Below are 19710 nucleotides of genomic sequence, written 5' to 3' on the forward strand. Positions count from 1 at the left end.
CATATTCACAACTGCGTGTTGTTTTTCCTTTGGCTTCATCTCTTCATTCTCTCTGGAGTTATTTCTCCACTGATCTCCAGTAGCATATTGGGCACCTCCCAACCTGGGGAGTTCATCTTTCAATATCCCATCTTTTTGCCTTTTCATACTGTTCATGGGGTTCTCAAGGCAAGAATACTGAAGTGGTTTGCCATTCCCTTCTCCAGTGGACCATGTTTTGTGAGACCTTTCCACCATGACCTGTCCGTCCTGGGTGGAGAGTTAATTTAAGAGAGTTAAAAGTCTTAGGTAATCATAAAACACATAAAACAACCATAGTTGGGATGTCCCTGGTGGTTCAGTGGTTGGGAATCCACCCTCCAATTTTGGGGACGCAGGTTTGATCCCTGATCTGGGAGGATCCCATATGCTGTGGGGTGGCTGGGACATGCACCACAATTATTGAGCTCGCATTCTAGAGCCCATGCTCTGCAACAAGAGCCTGCAATGAGAAGCCTGCACACCGCAGCTGGGGAGGAGCTCCCACTTGCTGCAACCAGAGGAAGCCTGGGCACAGCAATGAAGACCCAACGCAGTCCAAAATAAAAATAAGTAAATAAAAATTTTTAAAGGTGCCATACTTAAAATTACACAGGCATCAATGGGCCATCCATCTCTTCCAAGAGTCATTTTCCTTCTGGGATTTGGAATTGCTTCCTGCTTCGTATTTGGATCTCGAGTGGTCTATACCTCTTTGTTACAATTATACCTCCGCCCTTTCCACATTAATGGCCCTAAACAATGCCCCTTGTTAATATTAAAATATTAATAAGAAACTGCTAAAGGGAATCAAAAATACTATGACTTATTGAAATTGCTTATTGAATAAATCAATACTGGTGACAATGTCAAATGTTTTCTCCTCAATATAAGGCCCGAGTCTAATGCTCTTCAGTTACTTGGCTATATCTTCGCTTTTGGTCACTTCATATCCTTTTGCTGCTCTGGATCTGATTTATTGCACTTTGCCATCAGAAAGCTGGATTTACACCCCTTGCCAACTGTGTGGTCCTTGTCCTCTCTCCCTCTCTTCCTCCCTTTGCCTCTTCTTCTTCTTCTTCTTTCCTTCCCCTCCTTCCTTCCTTTTAGTACAGTACTGATTTTTGCCAGTAGTCTAACAAACTAGTTGTAGACTATGAAAGCATCTTAAAAGTCCCCTGAGGCTCTACTCTTAACAGAGCTGGTGAATAAGACTCTTTAGAAACTGGTGAGTTGGCCAAGTGAAACTCTTCCTAGTGATGGAGGTAGAAAGTGGCGGGGAGAAAAACAGTGCACACTGACCCAGTGTCGTTGGTGGCTTGGACCTATTTTCAATTACATGAAATCGGAAGTCGATTTACCAGATGCTGTTTCTTTATGAAGTGGGTATACCCTATGCTTTTTGCTTTGAAAGTTGGGTGGAATTCAGGTGGATGTGTAGGAATCTTCGATAATCCATTAGAACATAATTTATACATATTTTCTCCCTCTCAGGCCATTTAGGGGAAAGAGAGCTTTGGTTTATTTCTCCTTTAAGTGCAGAAGATAAAATGAAACAAACAAAGCCAAACAAGCATCTACGATGGAGTCACTAAAATGACCACTTAAAGTTTTACAAATGGAACGAGTCTTTGCAATGGATTTGAGAATTTGGCTATGGAATTAAGACTGAAGTGTAACCTCACTGTTCACCTGAAACTATCACAACATCGTTAATTGGCTGTACCTGAATACAAAATGTTTTTTAGTGTTAAAAAAATAAAAGTGAAATTAAAAACTTTTTTTCATTTTTTAAAAAATTTATGCACATTTAAAAAAGAACTAATAAGCATTATGCCTGATGTTAATGAGTTCATTTATGTATAGGGCACCAGGCACACATTATGTTAAATGAAAACACAATAAATGAAAAGCATGCCTTACAAGAAAAAAAAAAAAAAGAAAAAAGACTGAAGGGTAAGCTGAAGAGTTCCTCTACATGTGTGGAGTGGCATTTCTCAGGCTAACTTTTTCATGCTCATACCCCACTAGCAAAGAAGTTATTGGCAAGCTTCATTTTCTAAGTTTGTATTATGAAAGCAATATATTTCACTTTCTAAATAGAATATTGTATTAAATATTGAATGTGCTTTTTCAAAATACTATTCCTTGCCCACTCCCATATTGTCCCCTCTACCCATTACTCTGTGCCTGAGGGTAAGTGAACAGCACAATTCAAATGCCCTGCTCACGATGATATGAATCTACTGTCAATTCTGGCAAAATGTCTCAGGGTATTCTTTTTAGGAAGTTTAACAGCAAACTTTGCAGTGTTAAATACAGTAGGGGAAGATGTGGTAATTCTTTAAAAATAATGCAAATACAGTGGTTTAAGTTTCTGGATGAGATACTTCTTAAAAATTGTTATTTTGACACAAATTATGTTGTTTGAGATCTGTGAGATTCAAATGGGCCATTGATATTATTATGATTTTTGACTAAACAAAATCTTTCATTTACCTCTCCCAAGCCATAGAAAGAAGCTTCTAATTTTCTGTATTATGTCTAGTAGCTAGAAAAACAGATCATAGGAAAATAAGGGAACAGGATACAGAGGAAAATTTTTCCTAAGTCAAGAAATATGCCAAAACAGGAATTCTTCTCAATTCCTGAGTGCCTCATATAGAGCTGGGTGTGTAGGTGATAATTAGTAAATATGTTTAGACCAGCAATTGAAATTTCCTGTATAGCCATATATATTTAAAACTAGACTTGTTATTTTGTGGAGAAGATGTCAGATAAAGTAGCAGAGACACAGAGAAAACTGGAGTAAGCAGATCTTGGCATTAAATGCCATCTTCTGCCTCTTGTTATGTGACTTTTGAAAAATTGCCTACCTCCTGAGCCTCAGTTCTATCATCTGTAAAACAGAAATTATAATACCTTGCAACATTATTATTTATAAGGATTAGAAAGCGTGTATGTTTAGACAACAAGGATTTGCTGTATGGCACAGGGAACTGTGTTCAACATCTTGTAATAACTCATGATGGAAAAGAATATAAAAGGATATCTATATCTATGTGAATCTCTTTGCTGTATACCTGAAACTACCACAATACTATGGATCAGCTATGCTTCAATAAAAAATAATAAATAAAATTTAAAAAGAAATAGTATATATAAAGTGCTCATACATACTTGTTCCTTGGTCAGTGGCAGGCACTATTATTATTGGTTTAAAAAAAAAAGAACAACAATATTAACTTCAAAATTCTTTTATTAGGGAAAATCTTCCTTGAGCTAACTCCCTTCTAAATCCCTGTAGCTGAGCCTGGCTTCACCCCAAGTTTCAGAAACATGTAGCCTTGGCGTGAACTCTGCACCCAGTCCCTTTTCTGTAATCCCCATAGACCCCAAGTTCATCTGACCCCAAAGTGCCTTAGTCAAAGGGGAATTAATGGGACATTTTGCCAAAAACGCTGAATGGAGATCTTCCAAGGACAGAACATTCTGGAAACCACAGTGCTTTATATCCTCTTCTCACATTCTCACAGTGGCTGGGTTCAAAGCAAAGCTGGAGGGAAAGCTGTCTAAGATCTGGACCCAAAAAAAGCCAAGAGTTTTTTTTTTTTTCTTTGAATCTGTGTGTTGTAAACAGTATGTACCAGCATCATATTTAGACTCTTTTTGGCAAATTAGCTGGTCTCATTAGCAATAAAGTTAATTTTTAAAAAATGAAACAACTTTTAAGCTGAAAAGTAATTTTTTGAAAAAACTCACTGTGATGATTTTAATGTTGCTTTTTAATGTTATTATATTAATTTTATATGCTGTGGCTCAAGTGAGAGCAGTTGTACCACTGAAAATTTGATCATCTCATTTGCAAATACAATTTTTAAAAACATTAAGAGTCATATAATTGCTAAAAGTATTTTCTTGTAAATTCCCTGGGTGTGTGAAGGGGATGTTTTCTTAAATTGTGTTAGAAGCCAAGTGCTTTCTTTTATTCATCTTTGGATCAGCACAACCTATTTAGCACAGTGACTGATACATAAAAGGCAATAAATAAAAGTTTGTTGATTAAGTGGAGAAATAGATGAATAAAGTTTGTTTCTGGCATGAAGTGGTGGAAAGAGCACTTCCCAGAAACCCAGAAAATCTCCATGTGGCCTTGGCTTTATCACTGATTCACTGTGTAACTTAGACAAGTGACTTAGTTTCTCTGAGGCAGACTCTTCTGATGATGGGGGCAAAGCAGTATAATACTACTGATCTCGTAGGGATGTTTGGCTGGCCTCATAAGACTGGCAAGCCTTATATGCAGATGAAATAATGAATATGCTTTATAAACAGGAGTGCATGATACAAATGACAATTTAATATATATATATAAAACTCTGCCACTTCTTAAGTTCATAATCAAGTTACCACTAGTTTCTGAGAAGCCAATCAAGTTGGGAATAGCTGATGTTCTCACTTAGGTTGCGCTATATAATGACATAAATAATAGTAATAATAATGACAATGACTGCCATTAATTGAGCAGTTATTATAAGCTCGATCTTGTGCTAGACATGGCACATTATTTGTAATCTTCACAACAGCTCTATAAGACAGAAGTTACTATTAGCTTTATCTTACAGACGAGAAAATGGGAACTCAAGTCATATCCTTTACTTGATCTGTTTGACACCAGTGTTCACACCCATTCCACTAGACCATGATCCCCTTTACAGAAAGTTTCACAAGGTTTTCAGCTCCACTGTGATAACAGGTTCCTTAACGCAGCAGATTTCATTGAATCCTCACCACAACCAAGAGGTGTCGTATTATTATATTGGAAGGCAATGGCACCCCACTCCAGTACTCTTGCCTGGAAAATCCCATGGATGGAGGAGCCTGGTAGGCTGCAGTCCATGGGATCACTAAGAGTCGGACACGATTTCACTTTCACTTCTCACTTTCATGCATTGGAGAAGGAAATGGCAATCCACTCCAGTGTTCTTGCCTGGAGAATCCCTGGGACAGGGGAGCCTGGTGGGCTGCCGTCTATGGGGTCACACAGAGTCGGACACGACTGAAGTGACTCAGCTGCAGCAGCAGGAGAGATGACAAAACTGAGTCCTAGAAAGGCTAGGGAACCAGATCTGTGATTCCAAAGCATGGCTCTAGACTTTGTAATATTGTGTGTAGGTGATTATGTAGAAACAGTGGGATACACCTAATTTTCTATTTTCTATTGTCTGAAAGGCAAGAATGCAGTCATAATATGTACCAGGTGACCTTTGCCTTTGACATTTGCCTTTGCAGAAAACAGTTTCAGGGGTAACCTTTTTGTATAAGACAGAAAAGGACCTGAAAGTAATCTCAGCGGAGTTCGTGGAAATTTGTGCCTGCCAAATTTTGTGCAGTTATTCCAACTGGGGGAAATACTCCTGCTGAGTCTTATTACCCCAGGAGCCTCAGAGTTCACACCCAGACTCCAGTGCTGCTAAGAGGCAGCGTGGGACCAAAATCCTGTAGATCCCAAGCTCCCAGTAGAGTCATTCATTCAGAGAACAGGGATCACAGGAACAAATGGGCTTGTGTGAGTGTGGCCCTTTCCTTTGGGCACTGGTGCCTGGCATTCCGTGAAGGCAGCAGCAGAAGTGACAGCTCCCTAGGGGTCTTCAATTCCTGATGCACGAGAGGCTTTGGTGCCGGTGGAAGGGCCCTGCGATGGGGACTGAGTGGGGACTTTCTGCCTTTGAGAGCTTGGGTTTTCTCATGCTGGTCTTGGGTGTTGCTATTGGATGCCTAAACTGCTTTTCATAAAATAAAATTCAAAATATCCTCCTCCTAATTAAATGAGCCAGGGTGGATTCTGTTTCTGGCAAATAAAACTCGTGCCAGATTCAGTAGTCACGACATTGAATGAGTAGGAGGGCTTGGCCATTTCAAAAGATTTTACTTGCTGCTGCACTCTGAGTGGAAGGTCAGGTCTGAGGTCTCCACTGTCCAGTGGCGCCGAGTAAGGGGGGCTCAAGCCCTGTATTTCTCAATGCTTCTACTGCTGTGGTGTGCTGGAGCCTGCTTCTACTGGCTTCTGAAAGTTGAGTGTTACATTTTCAGGAATTTTATGAGTCTGTTGACAACTCTGATAGCTTGAAATCAACTATGTTGGGAGTATTTATATTGCAGAAACTTGCAAATGCTACAAATCAGGCCTCCCCCACTTCCCAGTCGGTTAAACATTTGCCAGCCTATCACCGCCCTGATATCGGATAATTCTGTACTCTTTGCTGCAAGATAGTTTATGAAATGTTCTGCTAAGCCTCATTCAATGTCGACAGCTTTCTAAAACTTTTACTAGGAATCCATCTCAAATCAGGACACAAGACTTGGAAGAACTTTGCCAGCGTTGTTTCCTAAACCTAGAGAACTCTTCCATTGCTCTTCTGCCCAGCAAACTTCAGGATCTAGAACCAATTAATCACCTTCCTTAGGCCTTAACTGACTCCCCCAACAGAATCAATTATTCCTGCTTCTGGGTGCCTCTCCCACCTTTAGCATTTGGCTCATGAACGCACTCACTTCATTATTGTTCTTAAAACATTACACAGTGCTCACACACGTCACACTCCTTTCTAAGGCATGCTAGTGCCTAAGATATATTTGCTTACTATGTTCGTATTTACTGCCCAACAAGGGAGGTACAATTATTGCACCTATTTTATAGGTGAAAAAACAGAGGCCCAGAGAATTAGGTAACTTGTCCTTGGCCACACGTCTTAGCGTTTACATAACCTGGCTTAGGATCTGTGTTCTTGTTTCTTTGTAGCTGCCTCCCTAGAGACTGTAAAAATTCGTTGTTTGTCTTTTTGATTTTGTGTGTTTCGAGGGCAAGATCTGGGCCTTACCCATTTGGGGAACCATACCTCCCAGCATAGCAAGTGTTACCGTGTAGTGTGCACTCAAACCTATATGCATTCATAGTTTCTCGGCCCCGTCCTTGTTTTGGAGATTTTTACACAGAAGCACAGTTTAAAAGAGGGATAGGAATAGAGCTGCTCACGGTAAAGTCCTCATGGTCTTTACTGTGCTTCTTGAGGCAGCCCCTCTGGCATCACTGTGGACCTTTAGGCTCTGGCCACGTCATTTTGTGTACTACTGAATTGGACCACTGATTCTAAGTTTCCATTTAGAAAGTAAGATCTCAGTTTCTCTGATGATAATGCTGAAGTTTTAGTGCTGTTACTGCTAGTTATGAGGGCTGTGATCTAGGGAGGGGTGGGATCAGCAAAGAACAGAGAGGGAAATCCATTTAATAACAAAGAGATGCTCACTTCAAGGATAACCAGTCACTCTCGATTGTGGAAGATACCTTCAGGAACATTAGGGTGGGAGAAGGGGAGACTGAGCTAAGATCTGGAAGGATGGAACTTTGCTCGCTAGGAACATTGTATTTGCTGGGCTGCAGGCGGGCACGTCCTTCCCCTGCTACCCCTGCAATGGGCTATCTCCAGTTAGGCCTTTCCAGTTGCAGTTTTCTCCACCTGAACTCCTCCTCTGACCGGGACACTCTGCTCATCGTTCCAGATTCCATGCAAATATCATTGCCTCGGGGAAGTCTTCTGTTTCTCCCTCTGCCACATCTGCTGTGTAGATTATCGGGAGCTTTGTGGAATTCATCAAAGCATCTGGGACTAAGACTGATACAGCCAGCCCTCAGTAATTGCTTGTTGAATACAAGACTTAAGAGAAAGATTGAGGAGGCTCTTCCTGTGATGGCCTCAAAGAAACCATTCCGTTCTTTACTTGAGTAATTGCCTCAGTTCTTCACCTGGGTATAGCCTTCAGTATAAGGCCACATGTATTGCTTTCGGAACTTGCTTCTACCTCCCATCACTTTCTGTTTCCCTTCGGCAGAAGATTATTAGTGTTGTGGAAGTTGAAGTACAACTTGACTCCAGTGGGGGCGGTGTGAAGTGTGGTCCTGTGTTGGGGATGGTGGTATTAACTGTCTTCCCTCGGGGGTCCTACCTTTCCAGGCACAGCTCTGTATACACCATGGTAGTTTCTTTGTTTCTAGTATACGGTGGTGTTTGTCATCCAGGAAGCTGTGGAGAAGAGCCGATCCCCTAGAATGCACCAAACCCAAGTGAAGCATGCCGAGGGACAATCAGTGATAGCCCCAGGAGCTAAGTTCGGGTCAATTTGGTCTGTAATTAGGCCAAGTTATTTCCTAATTCCACCTCCGGGGTGTTTCTAGGGAACAGGATTTGCCTCCCATGGCTGGGACGGGCGGTCTCTGTTCTTCGTGGACAGCCCTGGAGTGAAGACTCTGAAGGAGAGGAGGAGGGACACAGCCTCCACAAGCACTCAGCTCACTGTTCAGACTCAGTAATAGCAACCACATGGTGCTGCCAAGGCCCTGCCGTGCCTGGAGGGCTTGGTTCCTGTTCTTATCCAGCTAGATCTCTGACTACAGCCAGGCTGAAAGTGACATGGCCTACTCAGTAACCCTCAATATCCTCTTACGGGATTCTCTGACTCAGAACTCACAGACAGGATGTGAGCTCAGCTTCTTGCATACCTTCACACACATGGGCATGGTCCTGTGTTTCCTCCAGTGTTAATTGGGGCGGGAAGAAATGCTAAACATGTGCGTGTGGGAGATGGAAAGGAATTTCTTGGGGAGACTCTTTGAAGAGACACTTGGTGGGCTACAGAGGAGTATGGCTTTTCCTTCCTGAGTTTTTGCCCTATTGTCCAGCTGTCAGCATTAAACCCAGGAGTGACCACCCAGTAGGCACAAAGCTGATCTCCTTTTCTTTAGTCTCTCAACTTCTTGTCTGGACAGAGATGCCAGAGTCACTGTACTTAAGCAATGCCCCATCATATCCAGCTGTTTCTATGAAACCAAGTCTTCCCTGTCCATTCTGGTCAACAAAGTGGTCCATCGGCTTAACCCAGTGTTCCCATCTTCCCTACCTCTTCTCGTTCTTTTCTTCTATGCTGCCAGCTGGTCAGTTTCCTTCTAGTTTATCCCATATTTCCTGTTAGTTCTTCCAACCTAGTTTTGACGTTTATCCTTACTGGAAAGGCCAGCTGCTTCAAAACAACCTCAAAATACCACCATCATCACCATCAACATGACCCTTATCATCTATTAGCCCATCCTTTACACCAGGCTCTGTGCTAGGGCTTTCCATGAATTAATCCATTTAATTCTCATGATAATCCTATGAGGTGAGTACTATTATTACCCCCACTTTACAAAGGAGAAAACCGAGGATCAAAGAGATTGAGTGACTTGTGAAGGGCCTCAAGGCTACTAAGCTTATACCATATCAAGGATTTGAACCTAGGTCTGTCTGATATCAAAGCCAGAACTTAAAAATTTTTAAATTATTTTCTTTGTCTGTGCTGGGTCTTCGTCGCTGTGCTGGGGCTAGCTGTGGTGCATGGGATTCTCATTGTGATGGCTTCTCTTGTGGAGTACAGGCTCTCGGGCATGGGCTCAGTAGCTGTGGCACCTGGGCTTAGCTCCACCAAGGCATATGGAATCTTCCCGGGCCAGGGATCGAACCTGTGTCCCCTGAATTAGCAGGTGGATTCTTACGCACTGGACCACCAGGGATGTTCAAAGTCAGAGCTCTTAATCATGATAACATATAGCCTCCTGTTGACCCTAGGCTTTCTAACCTTGAATTCAATCAGAGTTCACGTATGTAGTTTAGGGTCCGTCCTTGGGCATTTGGGTATTGAATACAAGTGGGAATTCTTATTAGATCAGATGACTCAACACCTTTTTAGTAACTGAGAAAACTGAGTACAAGAGGGGCAGAAAAACTTGCTGAAGACTCTGAAGTAGGTTAATGGAGGAACCAGAACCTGGTCCCAGGTCTTCTGACTGAGGCACACCCAGTGCTGTTTCCAGCACAGCACATAGCATCCATTTGTGTCCTTGAAAATTTGCTCTCCACGAACTTCAAAATTATTAATCTTGCCTACTCAGTGCACGTACTAGTTAATTAAGGATCGGAGTCATATTTCACACTTCAAAAATATATTCCCAGTCTTATATAAGATGTGGAAACAGAATGGTTTACGTGGTGGTCACCGAATGGAAAATGCAGAAGATGCTGGCAGTGCCTGGCACATAGTTCACTCAGTAAGTGCTTTTCAAGTGAATGACTGGATGAATGAAATGGTGTCAGGAAGACTAGAGCTGAATTTGAGCTGGGGGGTGTTTCCAGGAATATGGATGAAGTTTTGCAACAAAGGAAAAACACCCAGCTTTGAATGCTGCTGACAAGCTGGTCTTTAAAGAAAATTACAACACATATGTATGGAGAGATGAGTCACTGGAAAAGAGTTATTGAACCTGACAGGCATGGTGAAGAGAACAGAATTGGTCTCTGACTGCTCAGGAAATATGCTGAACATCTGCTCGGCATCAGCCAGACCATCTCTGCCTTCTGGCTGATGGGATGTGCCCCCGTGTCAAGTGGTGGCCTCTCACGTTTGGCATTGTCATTCAGAGCTCTGAAAAATGTGGTTACTGCAGAGGGTAAAGTGCCAGGTGTTTCAGGCATGCTTCTGCACAGTATTTCCTAGCTCGGTGCTCTTCAAACTTTAATGAGCATATGAGTCACTTGAGCATCTTTTCAAAGGGCTGATTCTAATTTAATAGGTCTTGGGTGGAGTTTAAGATTCTGTATTTCTTACACGCTACCAGGTGACACTGATGCTGCTGATCTGAACAATACTTGGAGTAACAGAGTTCTAGGTGCTGCTCCATGGAAAAATACTAGAGAAGGCAACAGTTGAAAGTAGTTCTCCAGACTTGTAAACACAGTGGGGAAAGGAGAGGGTGGGGCAGATTGAGAAAGTAGCATGGAAACATGTGCATTACCTATGTACACTAGATGGTCAGTGAGAATTTGCTGTGTGATGCAGACTCAATCCAGGGCCTTGTGACTACCTAGAGGGGTGGGAGGGAGGGTCAAGAGGCAGGGGACATATATATATATATACCTTTGGCTGATTCATGTGGATGTATGGCAGAAAAAATCAATACAATATTCGAAAGCAATTATCCTTCAATTAAAAATAAATACATAAATAATGTAAACTGTAAAACAAGCCAACAGAAATACTGTACTGTATATGTGAAATGTGTTAAGGGAGTGTTAAAAGTTCTCATCTCCAAAAGAAAGAAAGAAGGGAAAGTAGTTCTTGTTCACTTCCTTGGCATTCTCCTCAGATCCAGAACACCCACTCAGCACCAGATTTCCAGCAGGGGGCTGGCTTCCCAGGTGGTAGTTATGATGGTTTCCTGGGGGCTGAATGGATTTGAGAGTCAAGGAGATGTTAGGAGATTGCAAATCAAAGAGATCAAAACTCATACTTCCTACAGATTTACACCTAAAGTCCGCACAAAGAAAATCTGAGTCACTTAGAGACTTATCTTCATTTCTAGAGCCTAGCACATAGTAGGCCATTCTATTAAAAATGTCAAATGAGTGAACAAGGGAAAAGAGGAGAGACTGTAATAATAAAACAAAATCTAGAGTCATACTACATCTCTCTAAAATAAGCTTTACTTACAGGATTAAGAACTATGCCCCAATGTCAAGTAAATAAAAATAGGTGGCTGAAGGACCATACCTTAACGCTCAGACATATTACTTATGGAAAAATTCTAAGTCCTCACTTGGAGCCTATTCGTACTTTTTTAATGCTTAAATAAAAGAGTGAGATGGTTTATTATCAATATAAACAGAATGATGTGATATCTCACCTTTTGTAAGATTTTACAGTCTGCAATTCACTTTTAAAATAGCTTTATTGAGATATAATTCACATATCATAAAATTTACCCTTTAAAGGTGTTATTTGTGCTTACTTTACAACCTATTTTATAGAGCTTGGCTGTCTTAGTAGATGAGAAAAGGCAAGTTAAAGGGGTTTGGAGAGGACAAGAGACAGATAAAGGCAGGCAAAAGAAAAGATGGTGTTAAGAGACAAGGCGAAAATAATATTAAAAGAAGCACAGAGAAGGGCCAAGAAAGTACAGTGATCTGGAATTATTTAGCTTGGTGGAAACCCATTTCTACTACACTTCAAAATATCCCAAGAGAATGACTATATACAACCTGGGATAATAATGGATGTTCAGGTAAAGAGTCTGCCTGAAATGTGGGAGGTCCAGGTTTGATCCTAGGGTCAGGAAGAACCCATGGAGAAGGAAATGGGAACCCACTCCAGTATTCTTGCCTGGAAAATCCCATGGATGGAGGAGCCTGGCGGGCTACAGTCCATGGGGTTGCTAAGAGTTGGACACGACTTCATTTTCATGGTGATGTCTTTGAGTTGTCAAGGAGAGGTTGAGTTGTCTTCAATGTACTCTGCTTAGGAAGCCAAGATAACTGTGACCTATTAACACATTTTCTTTACAAGGGTAATAAGAAATATATTTTTAAAGAAGTTTTGGGTGCTTTAAGGAGTACTCAGTTCTCTCCACAATGAGTCAGTCCACAGGGATTCTAGAAAGTCCCGATGTTTTACAGTATGAGCTGAGAGATGGGACCAAACTCAGCCACATGCACGTGGCTCTGCTGGTTCGTGGCAAGAAGTCCTCCTCAGCACCGCATGTGTGATCGAGGGTGTCCAGGCTTCGATTGTGGTACATCTTCCTCCCGTGGGTACCATCCTCCCCTTTCCTTTTGGCACCTGACTATCTCCTGAGATCCTCCCGATTCTATAACTTAAAACTTCCTCAGTGGGAATCAGAATGGTCCTGAATCTGAGAGGCAAAGAAAATGCTGGAAGACTTTCTATCAAATTTTCCTTTGGTTTAAAAATCTGAAACTCATTTTCTCCTCTGACCCATCCCCAGATGGGTCACCTGGACACACAATGCGAGGAGCCACTGTCTGAGCACTCTTACTTTTATACAATTTAAAAAAAATTACTTTATTTTTGCCTGCGCTGAGTCTACGTTGTTATGTGGGCTTTTCTCTAGTTGAGGAGGATATGGACAACTCTCTACTTGTGATGCGTGGGCTTTTCATTGTGGCGGCTTCTCTCATTGTGGAGCAGGGGCTCTAGGGCATTCAGGTTCAGGGGTTGTGGCTCCTGGGCTCTAGAGCACAGGCTCAGTAGTTGTGGGGCATGGGCTCAGGTGCTCCAAGGCATGTGGAATCTTCCAGGATCAGGGATTGAACCTGCGTCTCCTGCATTGGCAGGTGGATTCTTTACCACTGAGCCACCAGGGAAGCCCTGAGCACTCTGATTCCTGATTGCGCAACATGCTTCCTAGTCTCTTGCTTTGAGGGGCTATGTGATTATAGGGTTTAAAGTTTTAGAAAGTTTAGTCGCTCAGTCGTGTCCGACTCTTTGCAACCCCATGAACTGTAGTCTACCAGGCTCCTCTATCCATGAGATTTTCCAGGCAAGAATACTGGAGTGGGTTGCCATTTCGTTCATAGGGTTGGGCAAGTAATTTTCTGCACCTATGTTTCCTCATTGTAACATGAGGATGGTAATACCTGCCCTGCCACCTCAGAGCGTTAGTGTGAGGTTTAATAATAACTTTAAAAACTAGGTCAAATATATTGAGTACTTACTATTTTTTTTTCAGGTATCATCTGCATATCATCTCACTTAATCCTTATGTTAATGTTGGAAGTCAATAGCTTTATCATCCCTGTTTTGCAGATAAGAACACTAATTAATAGAGGTGACTGGACCAAGATCACCATGGCTAAGAACTGGTGGGGCCTGATCTTGAAGACAGGACCCTTGAGTTCAGAAATTATATGATATAATGCCTACAGAAGCATTTTTTTGCAAGCTGAAGAGGTCTCAGAAATACATGAGGTTAATACTCTGTCTAGGATTAATTTATAGGACCACATTGGAGTCCACCTCCTACCTTTGTCTCCCTAATGTGGCTTTCCTGGCTGGGCCTTTTCCAGGCCCAGTGGACTTAAGAAACTTCACAGCTTTTCCTGTGAAGCTTTTCCCATAAAAACTTCTTATGTTGCTTTTCCTGATGGTTCTGGATCACTGGCATCTTTGGCTATAGGATCTTGGAGATCATTGCTGAAATTTGAGTCTTCGACATCACAATAATTGATGTATCACTTGTAATGGCCTGACTCCTTACTGGGGAGAAATGCTTCCCCTGATCTTTGGAAAGGAAGAAGCCAAACTATTGTCTTCGTTATTACTGGGAAAATCAGCCACTGTACTTCTAGGATCAGAATGACCAGGATGACACCTTGCACAGACCCCAGTGGATGCTCTTTTTCTTTTCCCTTCACTGTGCACCATCTCAGATGGAAAACTGCTGCCTGGTCTGCTAAGGTAAGAAGTACTGCTGATAAGGGCTTCTCAGGGTTGTTGGAATAGTTTCAGGATTTGCGAATATATCATTTCATCTCTGGACTTCCCCTTTATTGCAAAATATCTGTTTCCTTGGGTGTGCTTGCCCTACAGAAGGAAAAATTCCTCAGCCTCAGATTTCTTCCAGGCTACTTCCTGTTTCTTTCCTATGGTTAGTTCTAGTCCTCTTTGCCCTGGTGTGTGACTCAGCCTAGGAGCATTTCAGATTTATCCAACTTTATCCCACTCATAAACATATATTACTTTTTTTTTTTTTCCCCTACACTATCTTACACAGATTATCCCAAACTCTTGGCATGGTTTTCTATTTAGGCTCAGAGCCACAGTCAAGTTTATAGCCAAGGGCTGTTCTTTTGATTACTCTTCTAGCCCTTTTTGACTTCCGTGTTTCAAAACCTCTGATGCTATCAATACTTTACCAGCCATCACCTATGGAAGCCCTTGATTGTAGTGGATCTTTCTGACTGACACAGCCAGTTCCTCTTATATCACCACCTTGATAGGATGCCATCAGCTCTATGCCTTCACCATTTCCCTTCCAAACCCACCATTCCACACTCTGCTCCCTCCTTCCTTTAACTTAATATGTTTGCTTTTCAGAAAAAGAAAGAACTGATGGTAAGCAAGCGACTGGAACCAAGGAAGACTGCCAGGCACCCAGATGATAGCATTCCTCTTTCTCTAATCAATAATTCATTTGGAACTGGGATGTTTGACGAAAAGGAGACTCAGCCTGACATAGCCCTTCACAAACAAAAGAGAATGAGCAGAAGTTGAAAACAAAATGCAGTTTGGGACATGGACCAAACAAATGAAAACATCTTGCAGCGTGATGAAAACATCTTGCAGCGTGATGAAGACTGTGTAAACTTCTTTATGTTTCAATGGGATTGCTTTTGCAAAATGCAAGGGCATTGCTTATATTTCCTTTTGAAATGTATCTGTGTTGTGTAAATACAGCAATTGTGGCTTTTGACTTGTCCTTCTACCCCAAAGTCTTACATAATTTTAATGCTGCAGTTTGATGGAGGCACAGACTTATATCATATCACATATGATATCATCAGATCACAGCAAATAACATACTCAGCAAAGGAGATTATTACCCTTACAGATGAGGACAGGTCCTGTCTTCCTCTGGAGAAGTCCACCAGATCAGAAATTTCAGGACTGATTTGTTGTGGTTCATTTGCTCAGTTGTGTCCGACTCTTTGTGACCCCATGGAGTGCAGCCAGGCTTCAATTCCTTCACCGTCTCTTGGAGCTTGCTCAAACTCACTTTCATTGAATCGCTGACGTCATCCAACGATCTCGTCCTCTGTCATCCCCTTCTCTCCTCCTTCCTTCAATCTTTCCCAGCATCAGGGTCTTTTCTAATGAGTCAGAAATGATTAACTGACTTCAAATGTCCAGGATGCCCGTACATGAGAACACTTGGGTCCCTTCTCTGTAAATGCTCTCTGCTCCCGTCAGGTTGATTCCCTGCTTTTTGTGCTCTCTTTCCCATGCTCTAATTTTAGTCTCATTATGCTTGTGGGGCTTGTGTTTAGTTGCTAAACTGCGGCCCTTTTCACATTCCTCTCTAGACAGGGGAACATATCAAGTGTCTGCATGAGTCGCCCCCAGGTGAGGCCACCAGTTTCCCCATAGAACAGTCCATGGCTGGATCCTATTTCCCCATCTTTGCTCCTGGACCCTGAATCATCATGGCCAAAGCTTGCTCTGCTCTCTGCAGTCTCAGGGCCCCAGTTCGCGATCTCAGCAACTTGTGGGAACTTCTTCCATCTCAACCCATCCAGCTGGATCTCCAACACTCCTCTGCCCATCTTTGCTGTGGAGGTTCATTTCCTTCCTGTTTTTTTTTTTTTTTTTTTTAGGGAAAGTAAAACCACATTTATTCACAGGGAACATAGTATGTTGCCCTTGAGGAAATTGTTTTTAAAACATTTTACAAAACTAACTGTATTTGATTAACAGTATTCTCTTAGTTTCTGGTGTACAGCTTCAGATTCTTTTCCTTTATAGGTTATTATAAGATATTATTGTTCTTTGTGCTATACAATAAATCATCATTGTTCATCTATTTTATATACAGCAGCATCTGTCTGTTACTCCTGTACTCCTAATCTGTCCCTCTCTTCCCTTTCCCCCTGTGGTAACCTTAGGTTTGTTTTCTATATCTGTGAGTCTGTTTCTGTTTTGTAAATAAATGGATTTATATTATTATTTTTTTAGATTCACACATAAGTGATATTATCAGTACATGGTGTTTGTCTTTCTCTGACTTACTTCACTTAGTGTGATAATCTCTAGGTCCATCAGTGTTGCTGCAAATGACATTATTTCATTCTTTATACAGCTGAGTAATATTCCACTGCGGGCGTATACACACACACCACATCTTGTTTATTCCTTCCTCTGTTGGTGGACACTTCAGTTCAGTTCAATCCAGTCACTCAGTCGTGTCCGACTCTTTGCGACCCCATGAATCGCAGCACGCCAGGCCTCCCTGTCCATCACCAGCTCCCGGAGTTCATCCAAACTCATGTCCATCAAGTCAGTGATGCCATCCAGCCATCTCATCCTCGGTCGTCCCCTTCTCTTCCTGCCCCCAATCCCTCCCAGCGTCAGAGTCTTTTCCAATGAGTCAACTCTTCACATGAGGTGTCCAAAGTACTGGAGTTTCAGCCTCAGCATCAGTTCTTCCAATGACATTTAGGTAACTACTATTTCTTAGCTGTTGTGAATAGTGCTAATATAAGCATTGTGGTGCGTGTTATCTTTTGGAATTAGAATTTTCATCTTTTTCCAGATCTATTCTCCAGAGTGGGATTGCAGGATCATGTAGCAAGTCTATTTTTTACTTTCTTAAGGAATCTCCATACTGTTCTCCATAATGACTGTATCAACTTACATTCCCACCAATAGGGTAACAGGGTTCCCTTTTCTCCACACCCTCTCCAGCGTTTGTTGTTTGTAGATTTTTTGATAATGGCTATTCTGACCAGTGTGAGGGGGTACCTCACTGTTGTTTTGATTTGCATTTCTGTAATAATTCCCCATGTGGAATACAGTCCACTGGGTTGCAAAGAGTCAAAACTGAGCACGCTCACACACAATATTTTTCCATGTGCCTGTTGGCCATATGTATGTCTTCATTACCCTTGATTATTTTTTTTTTTATAATTTAGAAGGCTTTGCCTATGGGCAGGTCTTCTCACACTGCTTCCTCTCTCTTTGTCCTTCTGTTTTCCTTTGTGTGTCTGACTCTCAGTTCTACATGAGTATCTTATATGAAATACCTGCTATGAAGTAGTATTGTCACTTGCTAGTAAATTAAAAAAAAAAAAAAAAAAAAACCTTTTTTTTTCTATGAATTTGGGAAAGGACCAGAGCTTGACATTCAGGAAACACCTAGAACCCAAGAATGCAGCCTGAATGGGGAAGCCGATGTAGCAGGATGGGGAATTTAGCTGGACTTAGCCCTCCCCCTCCTCCCAGAGACCCGGTCCCACCTTGCTTCGTTTCCTCTTCCCAGCTCTCCTCCCTCATAGCTCCTTGTGCAGCCAATAATTCCTATAGAGCCACCACTTCCACTCCTTGATGCAGTGCAGATTCTGCCCCCGCCCTAGGCAAAATCAAAGCTCTTTCTAAAATGCAAATGCAGATTAATTTCCACAGCAGGGGAGACAAAAATTAAGAAATTAATTAATTATGTTCTATTGATGTTTCTATTTTCAAGGATAAATATTTCTTTGATGATGTTGTCTTGAGAAAGCACTTGCTAAGACAGGCTCCTGTTTATGAAACAGGGCTTGTAGACCACGAGGACCAATTTTCTCTTCCTGACGATCATGAGAATGGGGGGATATGTTACTTAAGGAACACAAGGCAAAACATTTTAAAAATGACTGTGAAGGTAGAGGCATATGATAAAATAGTTTTTTACTTGTTCTCCCAACTGTAGATGTGCCAGAGTTTAATCTAAATTGTTCACAAACAATAATTACACCTCTTTGTGGCTACTGAAGTCACTGGTCTTGGTTTCTCTCTGTAGGGCCACTAGTTGACCATTTAGTCTAGGGGTGGGCATTGTGGTATTTTCTTGCAGAAGAAAAGGATCTCATATTAAAGGCTGCATATTCTAAGTTTTCAGTTGCCTTCACTAGAAGTGACATGCATCTGATGGTTTGGATGGCTTAAGATCTTCAGCAAGACTGCTCTACATTCATCGTGAATATTCCTGTACCTGGAGGTAGGTTTGAAACAAAGAAAAGTATTTTGTCATTCATGGGTTCAGTGACACTCATTCTTTATTCTCTTGACCAAGTTTGTGTATGCGTATTATTTCTTTGGCTTCCTTGGTGGTTCAGTGGTAAAGAATCTCCCTGTGATGCAGGAGCCTCGGGTTCGATCCCTGGGTTGGAAAGACCCCCTGGAGCAGGAAATGGTAAACCCACTCCAGGATTCTTGCCTGGGAAATCCCATAGACAGAGGAGCCTGGAGGGCTATAGTCCATGGGATCACAAAGAGCTGGACATGACTATGACTAAACGACAGCAATAATTATTTCTCTGGCCTTGACTTTGATTGGCATCTAGATTTAGCCACTGGCTCTGCAGATCCTGATAATAATTTAGATCAGATTTTAGTTTATTTCTTTATTATACATTTGGGAACTGCTAAGAAAATAGCCTATTTATAGCAAGATCCACATACAAGATTGTATATTTGTATACGATCTTTAGTTCGCCACCCGCGTGCACGCGTGGTAAGTTGCTTTAGTTGTGTCCCACTTTTTGCAAATCCATGGCCTATAACCTGCCAGGCTCCTCTGTCCATGAAATTCTTCAGGCAAGAGTACTGGAGTGGGTTGCCATGCCCCGCTCCAGGGGATCTTCCCAACCTAAGGATCAAACCTGTGTCTTCAGAGGCTCAAGCATTGCAGGTGGATTCCTTACCACTGTGCCCCTGGGGAAGCCCTGCCACCTACTTCTCTTCCAAGTGATATCTAAAGACACCTGCTCTATCTCAGTGACAGATGTCTTTTGAAACTCCAGTTTGACAAAGGAACTTTTTTTAAAAAATATAAAAGCCAGCCCCAAATCAATAGCTTGTACTTTCTTGCAGTGCTGTCATTTAGAAGTGATTGACCAGATACTGTTCAAATTGAGGTGGTTTGATTTGTTTCCTGTCTAGGCTCCTCTATCAGGCATTACTGATTTTCTTCCTGGCTTTATTTGGCACCATGCCATAGTCCATCAAAAGAGAAGCTTGTGATCAAAATAAGGCTGGAGTTTTAAGGAAGATATT

General features: G+C 41.9%; 1 long non-coding RNA gene across 3 annotated transcripts in view; it reads left to right on the top strand.

Annotated features, from left to right (window-relative positions):
• Positions 1 to 17756, top strand: part of LOC138427849 (uncharacterized) — a 70430-nt gene extending 52674 nt beyond the window's left edge. For 2 of the 3 annotated variants that reach the window (XR_011252196.1, XR_011252194.1), the window contains 2 exons: positions 13708 to 14358; positions 14998 to 17756. This is a non-coding gene — a long non-coding RNA (uncharacterized lncRNA). Of the gene's footprint in view, positions 1 to 1512; positions 1796 to 13707; positions 14359 to 14997 lie in introns of those variants that run through there. The other variant, XR_011252197.1, reaches the window with a different exon arrangement.
• The last annotated feature ends 1954 nt before the right edge of the window (positions 17757 to 19710 follow it).

This window comes from Ovis canadensis, chromosome 22 (assembly GCF_042477335.2).
Source record: "Ovis canadensis isolate MfBH-ARS-UI-01 breed Bighorn chromosome 22, ARS-UI_OviCan_v2, whole genome shotgun sequence".
Classification (NCBI taxonomy): Eukaryota; Metazoa; Chordata; class Mammalia; order Artiodactyla; family Bovidae; genus Ovis; species Ovis canadensis.